The sequence below is a fragment of the Plecotus auritus genome (genome assembly GCF_963455305.1).
Source record: "Plecotus auritus genome assembly, chromosome: 5".
In the NCBI taxonomy this organism is placed as follows: Eukaryota; Metazoa; Chordata; class Mammalia; order Chiroptera; family Vespertilionidae; genus Plecotus; species Plecotus auritus.
Genome location: NC_137776.1, coordinates 157013236 through 157025639, shown reverse-complemented (window position 1 = coordinate 157025639; position 12404 = coordinate 157013236). Strand labels below are relative to the sequence as shown.

Here is a 12404-nt window from a genome sequence, read left to right as displayed (position 1 = left end):
TGCACGGTAGCTTGGTTTTCCCTGCAAAGCGCACCTGCCCAGCCTGCTTTTCACGTGGGCCCCTGGGCAGTTGCCAGCCGGGGCCTCGCTGTGTGGTTTGGGGAAATGATCAGAGGAGTGGCTGGGCTTTCCTGGTTCCAAGTTGGGCTCTCCGTGACATCCACCATCGCGTTGCCCTCTGGGCCAAAAGTGGACCAGCTGAGCCTCTGGTTTGGGATTTGTGAAGAGGTCAGAAGCCTAGCCGAGGCTTTTCTGGCTTAGACTTTACTTGTTGACTATTTCTTAAATAAATGGGCTGTCAGCTAGACAGATGTGGCAGGCAGAGAACTGGGTCATATGCCATCTTCACGTCACTAGCATCGTTTGATTCCCCGCAATGGGTGACCTGGGATTAAGACTCTGGTACATAGATGAAAATGTTCAGGGCGGGGAGGGGACCTGCCGGAAGGCACAATAAAAAGGCACAGAGCTTTCTGACCCCGAGACCAGGGCTGGCTGGGCCTCATGGGCCTTCACAGTCGGTCCTCTAGCCTTGACCTTACCCTCCAGCTTGAAAAGTTCAGTAGACCCCGCCTACCATGCTTGACTTCATTTCCAACCCATCCTAGATGTGTAACCTGGTGGTCAGGACCTTAGGCGGCCTGGGTATCCAGTCCTCCTCCACCCCACCCCATTTCCTGCCTGTGCAACCTTGGGCGAGTTATCTCACCTCTCTCAGCTTCAGTTGCCTCCTCTGAATATTGGAAGTAATACCACGGCTAACCTTGGGGGGCCCTTTGGGCCAGGCATCTCTCTGAGTGCTTTATATATCCTAACTTTTTAATCCTTTTGAACAGTCTCAAGAAGGTGATATTATCATTAGCCCCACTTTATAGATGAAGAAACTGTGGCATAATTGTGTCCAAAGTTACAAAATAACTAGTAAGTAGCAGAGCTGGGATTTGAACCCAGGCAGCCTGCTCCCAGAGCCCTTGCTCTGAACCACTAGGCTCATTCAGCCTTTCAATAACCACCACTACCGCCACCACTGCAGCAGCAACAACAACAATAACTTCTGCCCGTAGGGTTGCTCTGACGATTTCATGAGATAATGTGCCTAAAGCACATAGACGAGTGCCTGGCAAAGAGAAATGGCTCAACGGGGCCAGCTACTATCATTACCCATCGCACGCAGATTCGGTGATGCTGTGGGCACACACAGCGGTGGGTGGCATTATTGACTGTCCTCTCTGTGCCCAGCCCGGTGCCCAGAGCTTTACATGCATTTGTTCATTGAACCCGTGCAACCGTTCTACAAGGCAGATAGGATTATCTTTATTCAGAGATGAGAAGACGGAGACACAGAGAGGCTAAGCCACTCGCTCAGGATCACACAGCCAGCAAGTGTGGAGCCCGGGGCTGGATGGGGACTGCCAGCCTGGGGTGCCTGTCTCTGTCCTGCCACATCGGCCCCTTTCACAAAGATGCAACGTCCCCCAACCTGGAAGGCCACTTCAGGGGAACGCGATGCTTTCTGCGTGTTCATGTCCTCCTTCCGTTTTCCACTTGGGAGTCACCCATCATCCAGTTTATGTCGACTCCAACTCCCGGGAAGGAGGACTTTCCCAACTGTCAGGTATGGGGAGTGTGTTCTGCATTAGCAAGCGGGAGGTGGGCAAATGGGATGCAATACTGTTGGCCCGGAGCTGGGGAGGGGATGGTGGGACTGTTTAATCTCCACGTTTCACGCTGGCCATGGGACTCCATGATTCTGAAACATCGTGGGGGCAAAGAGATGTTTTCAGTATCCTCCAGCCAGCATGGGAGCGTACTGAAGCGAGGAGTGGAGGCATGGTGGATCTCCATCAGCAGTCTATCTCCTGGCGCTCTTTGCCTTTGCCACGCACTGTATGAGGGTTCTCCAGGGACACATCTGGTCCCTGAGCTCTTCTCCACCTGCTACTTATGATGATATGGGTCCCATCCACCTTTCAAAACACTGCTTTGTCCTATCAGTTTCTCGCATAACACATCATGATGCTGGAGTGACATAAGTCTGCCTCCTCCTATGACAGCACCCAGCGTCATCTCTGTGGCATTACTGAACCTGGCCCAATACAGAGGTCTGTAAGCAGGCGGCTTGCCCTTCCACCCCAGACTGCTGAGGTTTGGATACCTTAAGTCTGATTATATTGTTTCCCTGTCTCCATCCTTGCTGTTCACCTGTCATCTGTCACTTCTCCTAATGTCAAGTTGCCTGGCTCTACAAAGCTCTCTCCTTCTTATTTTATTGTTTTCAAGCTGCTGGGGCTGGAAAACGAAGCCACCGAGCTCACTGGATTGTGTGCAAATGATGAGGGGGCCCCCAGAGCTGGTGCCCAGAGGGGCTCTAGGGCAGGCCTGTGCCCACCTTTTGCCAATCACAGCCAGGTTGTCGGGGCTGAGATGGCCTGATGGCGCGTTTTGGATCGGCGAGATATCATTGTATTTACTGCCCTTGTCAGGGCTGGATGCTGACTTGGGGGAGGCCTGGGGGACCACGGGCTGTGAATCTGTGACTTGACCAAGGTGCTCCTGGCATCATGATGCTGCCCTTGAAAGCAAGAAGTCCCTGCTGTGACAGCTCTGGCCCGAGAGCTGCAAAGGTGGGAGCAGGGGGCAGGGGGGAGCCATGCACTCCGAGCATCTTGGATTCATTATTATCTCCCCTTTGAGCTTGTGAGTGAGCCCCTCGGGGGCACAGACACTGTCTGGTTCTTAAGATAAAGTTAATTTTAAATCAAAAAGTTAATTTCAAATGAAAAGTAATACATGCATGTAGTTAAATATTCAAACCATACAGAAAAATAGGAAATGGAAAGTAACTCTCCTTCCCCCAACCTCAGTCCTGCCATTCCTAGTCCCTCACCCCAAAGGGAACAATGTCTTGTGTGTCCTTTTAGTCACATTTTTAGACATCTATCAGCACATAGATTTTATCTATTTTTTAGTAGCACAAGTGGAATCCTACTCTACATAGCCTTCTTCTGCCCTTTGTTTTATTCACTCAGTAATGGATCTTGGTGCTCTTTCCACAATCCACACATTCAAATCGACCTCCCTGTTTTTCAGACTGTGTGTTATTCCATCATAGGGAAGTGTCATAATTTATTTAACCCTGCCATTATGATAGAATCTTGGATTGTCTCTTCCTACCCCTCCCTCCCATTCTTCCTTCCTCCCTCCCTCCCTCCCTCCCTCCCTCCTTCCCTTCCTCCCACCTCTTCCTTCCCTCCCTCCCTCTCATAAAATGTAAATCTTGGTGTAGTTTTCTGTGTATTTCCATAGGTAAAGTCCTAGAATTAGAATTGTTGGTCAAAGGGGAGGTGTGTTCTGTATTTTGCAGTTCGCCTACTAAAGCCGAATAGTGCAGGGAGGTGGTGGTAAAGGCCCGACTCTGGCATCAGATGGCCTCAGTTTGCATCCAGCTCCACCTCTTTCTAGCTGGGCATCTTATCTGCAAATTGGGGATTACAAAGATTTATCTCTCCCAGGGTGGCTATGATACTTAAATGAGATGATACACACAAAACACTTAGGATGGTGCCTGGCACATGGCAAGAGCTGAACAAATGCTAATTGTTACTGTTGTGGACATTACTGTTACTATTATCATCATCTCCCAGGTCCTCTGGAGCACTCAGGAAGGTGCTTAGAACTTCGTGGTAGGTACCAGATAATGCATGCGTGTGTGAGTGAAGACATGAGCTGGCCCCCAGTTGCCCCCAGCATTCCCCTGCTGAAATACTGGCTTCCCTCGCCTCTGGAGCAGTGCCTGTCCTGGCAGGAGGCCCGGAGCCAGGAGAGGTAGCACTCTGCAGCCTTGCTCATTAGAACCCTGCCTTTGTTGGTTTAGTAGGTCGAACCAACATTGCTAGTTCCAGGACGGTGATGTCGTAACTGTGCATGGAAATATTGACTGGGCCCCAGTGTGTGCTCTGAAATGCCAGGCAGGTGAAATTCGAACACCCTCGGAACTGAAATACAGGGTTGGAGCCTGGAAGTTTCCAGTGATTCCAGGGATGTGGCCAAGGTTGGTCTACATGAAGGACTCGGGAGCATAGAGACTGCAAAGTAAACGGTGCCCTGATGAATGAATCGTCAGAGTTGCCTTCCCCGCTCTCCCATTCCGGTTAGATCTTTAGCCAGGACAATTAAAGGGAGGCCAGTCAGAGTTAGTTACAGGTGGGGATGAAGTAATTTTGAGAAAAGAAATTTAGGGTTATTGTTTCTAAGTAAATAACACCACCTCCACAAATGGCTAATATACCTGTCATTAGCAGCCAGCCGGGTCCGCTATAATGACACCATCGGTTCATCAGCAGTTAGTATGTCCATTGTGCACAGGCGAGTTGGGGTGTAACATCACTGCCAGCCTTTCCCTCTATGTGTGATACCCACCCTGCACCTCCCGGCTCAGCCCACTCTTTTTTTAAAAAATATATTTTATTGATTTTTTACAGAGAGGAAGGGAGAGGGATAGAGAGCTAGAAACATCGATGAGAGAGAAACATCAATCAGCTGCCTCCTGCACGCCTCCCACTGGGGATGTGCCCGCAACCAAGGTACATGCCCTTGACCGGAATCGAACCTGGGACCCTTCAGTCCGCAGGCCAACGCTCTATCCACTGAGCCAAACCGGTTAGGGCTTAGCCCACTCTTCACTCATGGCAGGTCTGGACAGAGGGAGACGTCAGAGCACCCCCTGTTTCAATTGTCACACGTCAGCTGGGAGGAAGGAGCCCAGTGGTGTACACACTACGTGTACACACACACCAGGGTTTTTGTGGCAGGACCGACCCCTCCCTGTGTCCCGTGTGCTGGGCTGTTTCTTTCCCTCTCCCCTCAGGTGACAGGACCCCGTCATCTGCTTTGGTGTTGGTTGAAAATCTCAGCGCATGTCACTCAAGCACGGGTTGACTTTTTTCTATAACAAGCGTCAAAGTATAGTTTTTAAAAGTTAAGAACATAACCCATGTGTTATGTAGAGGGAACACCTGTGAAGATTTTATTCAGCTCTCTAGAGGCCCAGTGCATGAAATTTGTGCACTCAGCGTGGGGGGGGGGAGGAGGGGAGCGGGCCTAAGCCGGCAGTCGGACATCCTTAGCGCTGCCACAGAGGCGGGAGAGGGTCCCGCCACCGCCACTGTGCTTGCCAGCCATGAGCCCGCTTCTGAGCGGCGCTCCCCCTGTGGGAGTGCACTGACCACCAGGGGGCAGCGCCTGCGTTGAGCGTCTGCCCCCTGGTGGTCAGTGCACATCATAGCAACCAGTCATTCTGCTGTTCGGTCGATTTGCATATTAGCCTTTTATTATATAGGATGAGTTAATGAGGGAACCTATAAAAAGATAAAAGTGGTTCCAAGAGCATTTCAGAATCCAGGGGTTTATATCATCCAGCGGGAATGGCATTTGAAAAAAAAAGCTCAATAAAATTGCTAGATTAGATACAAACTTGGGTAATACCCTATGGGTTAACTTTTGGATTATCTTTTCTGCCTGATAGAAATCTTCTAACTTCCCCGTGTCTGGGCTCTAATCAAAGAGTAAAGAATCGTCAAACACAGGTACATTCTCTTAGAGGCATGAGTCTTGGGTGTGCCTGTTACATTGAAGGCTGTCCTTCCCACCTTTAAGACCTGTTTTTGAAAGTTTTAATAATGTTTCTTTGCACCCAAAAAAGGTTTCTCATGGTTCTGTGACTCTGAGGAAAGGCTTTCTGGGAAAATGTCCTAGAGGTGCCTGCAGGTTCGGGTGAAATGGTTGCACTGACAGAATCGGAGCTTTGGCTTTGGAGCCCCCACTGAGTTCCTGCAGGGTTCCAGTTTGTCCTACAGGGGGAGCTGAGTGGTTCCGTGGCTGGACGCTGGGAGAGGAGCCCTGACAGGCAGTCCAGTCCAGAGCGTGGAGCCTGGAGCCTGGTAGGAGGTTGGAAGGAAACAGGGGAAAGGGAAGAGCCAGCTGACTGGGCAGATCAGGACCACAGAGAGGGCACCGGGGAATGGCCAGTCAGGAGGGGCTTGGGGACTGATTGGACATGAGGGAGGAGGGTGTCTTGAGGCTGGCGTGGCTGGGAGGCTGGTGCTGTTGCCCACAAAAACAAGGGAGATGGCAAGACTTGAGGGCTTTGGGGGATGGATAAAGGTTGAAAATTGACAGTCTGAGGGCTGAACATGGCCTTTGTTCAAGTTTTCTTTGGCCCTCAGTGTATATTTCACAAACTGGATTAGCGTCAGCATCCACACAGACAGGAGATTCCCAAAGGAAATGAAACCCGAGTTCTAGCTTCTTTTGCAAACTAGCCAGAGCTGAATAGGGGCAAGGTGGGCAGGCACTACCCAGCTCTACAGCAGCCAGCACCAGCCTCCAGTTCCATCAACACGGCAGTAAAATGATGCCTCTGACTTAGGGAATGTTGGAGCAGAAAACCCCCAAGAGACCATCTGTTCTCACTGCTTGAGCATTCAGGTGGGAAAACCAAGGCACAGAGAGAGGTGGAACTTACCTGAGGTCACACAGCAAGTTACCGATGCCCCTTCCTGGAATGTGCAGGCTTCCTGGGTATTAAAAGTCCCCAGTGGATTTGATGGCCATTTTGTGAAAGCATTTGCCTCTGCCAACCAGCTCCGCCTGGGCCTTGTCTGTGGAGATGACAGAACCTCCGGCCCAGGGCTGTCGAGGCCGGCAGACCCTCTCTGGGCATCGAGCCACCACCAGCATCCTGCCCCCACCTCCCATGTTGTTCACAATAACTCATGGCTGCTCAGGGGCTTTCTCTCTTCTTCCCCTCGCTCACACACAGTCAGGTAGGTAGAGGGGGAGTTCGGCTGGTGCCCTGTGGTATTCAAAGTGAAGGGCTTTCACACTGTCAGGGTAATGAATTCTGTAAGGGTTTGAAGAGGGGCTGGGAGGATCTCCATGTCATGTGTCTGGGAGTGACAACCCCCAGTGGTTAATTACTGCCACACGATGAGAACCGAGCTGGTAGCAAAATGAGATAAGTTCATTATGAGCTAAATGTGAAGTTAATTGGATTCACATTTCCCCCCATTAGTGCACAGAGAGAGAGCCTACCTAGAAACGGGCTGTATGAAAAAGAAAAAGTTGCATCTAAGCAAAATCAGATAAATCAGGCCTATTTGTTTTGTGGAGTTTGTGATAAAGGGCTTTCTGAGATGTTGGTGAGACAGGAACCAAAGTTGCTTTCAGATGGTAGAACCGATGTCTGATTAATTTCACCTCAGCAGTGTACAGCCATACCACCCTGAACGCGCCCCGTCTCCTCCAATTTCATCTTGGCAGGTATTTCTGAGCACCTACTGTGTGCCAGCCAGTGCAGGGGCCTTGTGTTGACTGATCGTTGAGCATCCCCAGCCTTGGTGACATGCCTGAGACATGTTAGAGAAGGGACTGAGAAGGTGACTGTGCCCATACACTCCAAGGTCACAGAATCCCAGCTCACTGCCGAGAGAGTCCTCACAGGCCATCAGAACAAATTTGAGGCTTCACTCCACGCTGGGTTTTCCCACCGGGGTGTCCAGCCTCGACTCAGATTTGGATAGGTGTCCTTAGGAAGTCCCAGGCAGCATGATGAAAACAAGGACAGGTGACATTTAGGACATCCTGTATCAATCAGCTATTGCCACAACATCGGTGCTTAGCAAACCACCCCAAAGCTCAGGACTTAACACCACCATGGTCTCTTCTTGCTCCTGCTTCTGGGGGTTGGCTGATCTGGGCTGGGCTTGATTACAGTTGTAGGTTGGGTCTATCTCTGCTCCACATGTCGCCCTTCCTCCTTGTAGTGGCTGGCCAGGGCCTGCTGTCACAGTGAGGGCAGAGGTACAGAGGGGCACACCCAGCAGCACAAGCATATGACAAGCTTCCGCTCACCCAATGCCTGCTCACGTCCCACTGGCCAAAGCCAGCACATGGCTGAGCCCAAAGGAAAGGGGCGGAGAAGCAAGCTGCCTCCAGGAGGAGGAACTGCAAAGGGTTTCTTCTTAGGTTTTCATAAAACTAAATTAATTTGGTTTTACTTACTCTTTTAAATTGTTATTTTTAATTTATTTGGTTTTTAAAAGTGTAATATTACATTTTTCCTACATTTTTTGGAGTCACATTACCACTTACTTTTCAAGATGATGGTTATAAGGATGGGGTTAAGGGTTGCAGCCAATAAGCCAATCTCCCACAAGGCTCACGGGCTGGCACTGTGCCACATGTTTACATGCTTCTCGCTGACCCTCAGGGTGCCCCACGGAAGAGGCATGTTTTGTTCTTGCTGCCAAGGTGGCACAGCACGGGGTGCAGCGTGCAGATTTGCCAGCCAGACTGACTGGGTTTGAAACCCGCCTTTCTTACTTACCATCTATGTGACTGTGAGCAGGTTACTTAAACTTTCTGTGCCTTAGTTTCCCCACAGCAGAATAGGGATAATAGTAGCTCTCTAATAGGGCTATTGAAGGAATAAATGGATAGTAGTTTTCTCTCTGTGTTAGCTGTTGTTTGCTCTAGATTAATGTTGGCTATTATTAGCATCATTTTACAGACGAGGAAACCGAGGCTCAGAATGAGTGAGGAACTCTCTCAGGACCATGCAGCTACACGCGGTAGAGCCAGGAGTGGAGCCTGGCAGAGGGGACGCTCTTCATTGCTGTGCTCTGCTGCCTTCCTGTCCATTCTGAGCTGTGGTCAGCGCCCTGTGACTTCCCCTCCCGGTCTCATGAAGTTGACTGGGAATTTTACAAGCTGTGAGGATTAAGTGGAATAATGTTTATGAACTGCCTGCCCCTGTGCCTGGCACAGAGGTGGGAGGGGCTCGGGTACCTGGAGACGACACAGATGCCAGTTTCTCCTTTCTTTGCCCACCACACCACACGTGATAACGCAGACTCTGCTTATGTGGCCAGTCCAAGGAAGGTATGTGCAGCCTCAGGTGGCAGCCTCTGGGTCTAGGGACATATGCTGGGTGGAATTGGAGCCGTGGACAATACAAAGGAGTTCCCAGTGACAGGGAACTCGGAGGCAGAGTTATTTGTCAGATTCATGCGGCCAATTGTCAGGTCCTCACTGTGCACAGGGAGGAGGGACGGGGCATGGAATGAGTTCCCAGCATGATGGCCAAGTCCTGAACCGCTGCTGGAGCTGACACCAGGCCCCACTGAGGCTGGAAGCCCGGAGCACAGCCTGCCACTGTCCAAGGAGACATAGGAGCCCTCCAGGCAGCAGTTCGCAATACAGGATTGATTGTGGAGGCTCCAGAGCTGCAGGCGCAGTTGAACTTTAAGGTAGAAAAATCTACTCACCGTCAAATTATCCTTCGTGTGTATGCACACGCAGACCAGTATGGGCTCCTGGCTATCACTGAGCTAAGAGCTCTTTTTGAAAACTGGGAAAGGCTGATGACCAGAGTAAAAGGCTTGCCCAGAGTCCCACAGCAGTTCAGTAGCAAAACTGGGGCTCGGATCAGTAAAAAGGCCTTGGATGGCCTTCTCGTCCTGGCTCTCCACGAAGTTATGAGCACTTGCTGTGTGCCCAGGGCCCTGCCCCCATGGAGACTAAATATTGATGAGTTCATTCCCAATGGACACCCACCTTCTGTTCTGGCTTCTGACAGTCCATCTTCAACCACACCCTCTTTCCTGCTTTAATCTGCCCACCCTTTCCAGCTAACCTCTAGTTCTCAGCCTTCCTTACTGACTTTTCTCCCACCCACCCCCACCCCCACCCCCACCCCCACCCCCACCCCCACCCCCACCCCCACCCCCACCCCCACCCAAGAAGCTTAGGCTGGAGCTCCCCAACCTGGGATCAAATCTTCGCTCTCTTTCCTACCAGCTGTGTGACCTTAGGCAAGTGACTTCACGTCTTCCTTCCCCAATTCCCTTTTTCATAAAGTGGGCACGATCATTGTTCAGCCCTCACGGAGTGGTAGGGTGATAAAGTGAGTGAGTGTGTAGGAAGGAGTAAGCACTAGTGCCTGGCACTGGTCAGTGCTGTCTTATCATTACTGACATCACCACCTCCATCTGTTAGTGATGGTGCCCTTTGCCCTGGGAGGATTGGGGTGGAGAGCAGGGGGACCTTCAGAAGAGGCAAATCCGTAAAGGGCCTTGACAAACTTCAGAGGAGCTGGCTCTTGAGGGTGGCATTTGAAGACTGGATGAAGGCTTAGTTGACGAGAATGAAAGAAGAGCAGGTAGAAAGGGAGCGGCACGAGCAGCGGCGCCGGGGCAGGAAAGAAGCACGGGGCAGTTTGGGGAATGGCTGGGGAAGTCAGAGTTGATGAGGCTGGAAAGGTCACAGGTGGGGGACTCAGGTGGAGGAGGGCCTTGGAAGCCAAACTGAAAAATCTGTGCTTAATGGAATAGGCAGCAGGGAGCTAGTGAATCTAGAACGGTGCTGATTCTAGGCCCCCGTGACCTGGCTGTCTCAGCAAACTGTTTTGTTTTTTTTAATATATTTTATTGATTTCAGAGAGGAAGGGAGAAGGAGAGTGAGATAGAAACATCAATGATGAGAGAGAATCATTGATTGGCTGCCTCCTGCACGCTCCCTACTGGGGATGGAGCCCACAACCCAGGCATGTGCCCTTGACTGGAATCAAACCTGGGACCCTTCAGTCCGCAGGCTGACGCTCTATCCACTGAGCCAAACCAACCAGGGCTCAGCAAACTTTTTTATTGGGTCTCATAGATGAGCTGATTTGCTTGTGATTTTCTAGATGGAAGGTATAGCCAACTAATGATAATTTTGATGTTCCCCACCCCACAATGTCTCTATCTTGCCTTCTTGTACTGGCTAACACTTTCAGAACAATTTTCAGTAATGACAGGTTTTCTTGACATGTTCTTGACTTTAATAAGAAGGCTTCAAGTGTTTCACCAATTAGGAATGGTGTTGACTCTAGATTTAAGATCAATATCAGATCAAAGCAGTTACTCCAATTCTTATTTACTAAGAGGTATTGTGAGGAATTAGTATTGAGGTTCAGCCAATGCCTTTTCCATAGCTTTGATATAGTCATATGTTTCTCCTCCTTTGATACATTAATATGCTTTCCCAACCAATGCTTTAATATCGATCATCCTTGCATACCCCAAATAAGCCTTTTTTGGTCATGGTATACTATTCTTTTTCTAATATTACTTGATCGGTGAGATTGATTTTTTTGCACGAATATTAATAAATTAACAGTTTAGTAACAGAAATATGTGTCCCTTGAAGATATGTAATACTTTAAACAATAAAATAAAACTTAAAAAGATCTTGCTCAAAACAAAAAACTTGTTCAAGAAGCTAAATGAATGAGGCATCTTATTTTTAAAGATAATTTTTAAAAACTTTTAATGTTTCTTCTAAGGTTATTAGGCTATTCATGTTTTCTACCTCTTCTTGAGTTAATTTTGATAATTCATTTTTTTTCTAGAAAATTCTACTTCAGTTGAGATTTCCACATTTATTAGTGCGGAGCAGCCATGCATTTTTAAGTGGTTTTTAGCATCATCTCTTCCATATCTCTGTTTGTATCTCCTCCTTATTCCTAGGTTCATCTATCTTATTGGTCTTTTCAAATAACAATTCTTGGTTGTATTTATTGTTATTGCTGCTTTTCTGTTTCCTAATTTGTTATTTCCTGCTTTTTCCTGATCAATTCCTTCCTCCTCCTTTCCTTAGGTTCATTTTATTGCTTTTTTAGCTGGCTTCTTGAGTTGAGTGAGGCTTTGATGAGGCACTGATTTTTCAATCCCTTGCTTTTGGAATCAAGGTTTTAAAGCATGTGTAACAGTGGCAGAAATTATTGGGGTTCAGTCCCCGTTGAAGAAAGAACCCCATCCCAGGAGCTGGAGAGCTGGATTCCAGTACCAGCCTTGCCTCAAATCAGCTGCGTGTCTTTAGGCACGACCTTCCTCTCAGGACCATCTCATCCATCTCAGGCAGCCAGGCAAGCTCCCCTGCACCAGGCCGCCTCTTATCAGGACAACACCCTCCGTCCCCCAGGAGGCAGAGATGGCTTCCTCTGATGTGCTCCTGGCTCTCATCCCAACACACATATCCACAAAAGCGGTGCAGTTGAATTTCATTCTCATGATGGAGCCAATGAGCAGTGGTGACAGTGTGGCTGGAAGGCAAGGCTCAGCCTGGGTGTCCCAGCTGAGACACGTGGGCCTCTGGACACGGGGTCAGAGGCACGGCCAGGTGTACGTGCAAGGCAGTGGAGTGGAGTGGCTAACCATGTGGACTTTGACCTTTCAATGTCTAGCATCCTGTAAAATGGGGTAGTATCAGTACCTTACCTCATAGAGTTGCTGAGGGTTAATTGAGTTAATAATTTAAAATACTAAGAACAGATCTGGTGTCTTGTAATTTCTATGTTAGCATTT

General features: G+C 49.3%; 1 protein-coding gene across 8 annotated transcripts in view; it reads left to right on the top strand.

Annotated features, from left to right (window-relative positions):
• Positions 1–12404, top strand: part of PAX5 (paired box 5) — a gene marked incomplete at both ends in the record, with an annotated part of 152562 nt that overhangs the window by 112684 nt on the left and 27474 nt on the right. The gene's annotated exons all lie outside the window — the stretch shown is intronic.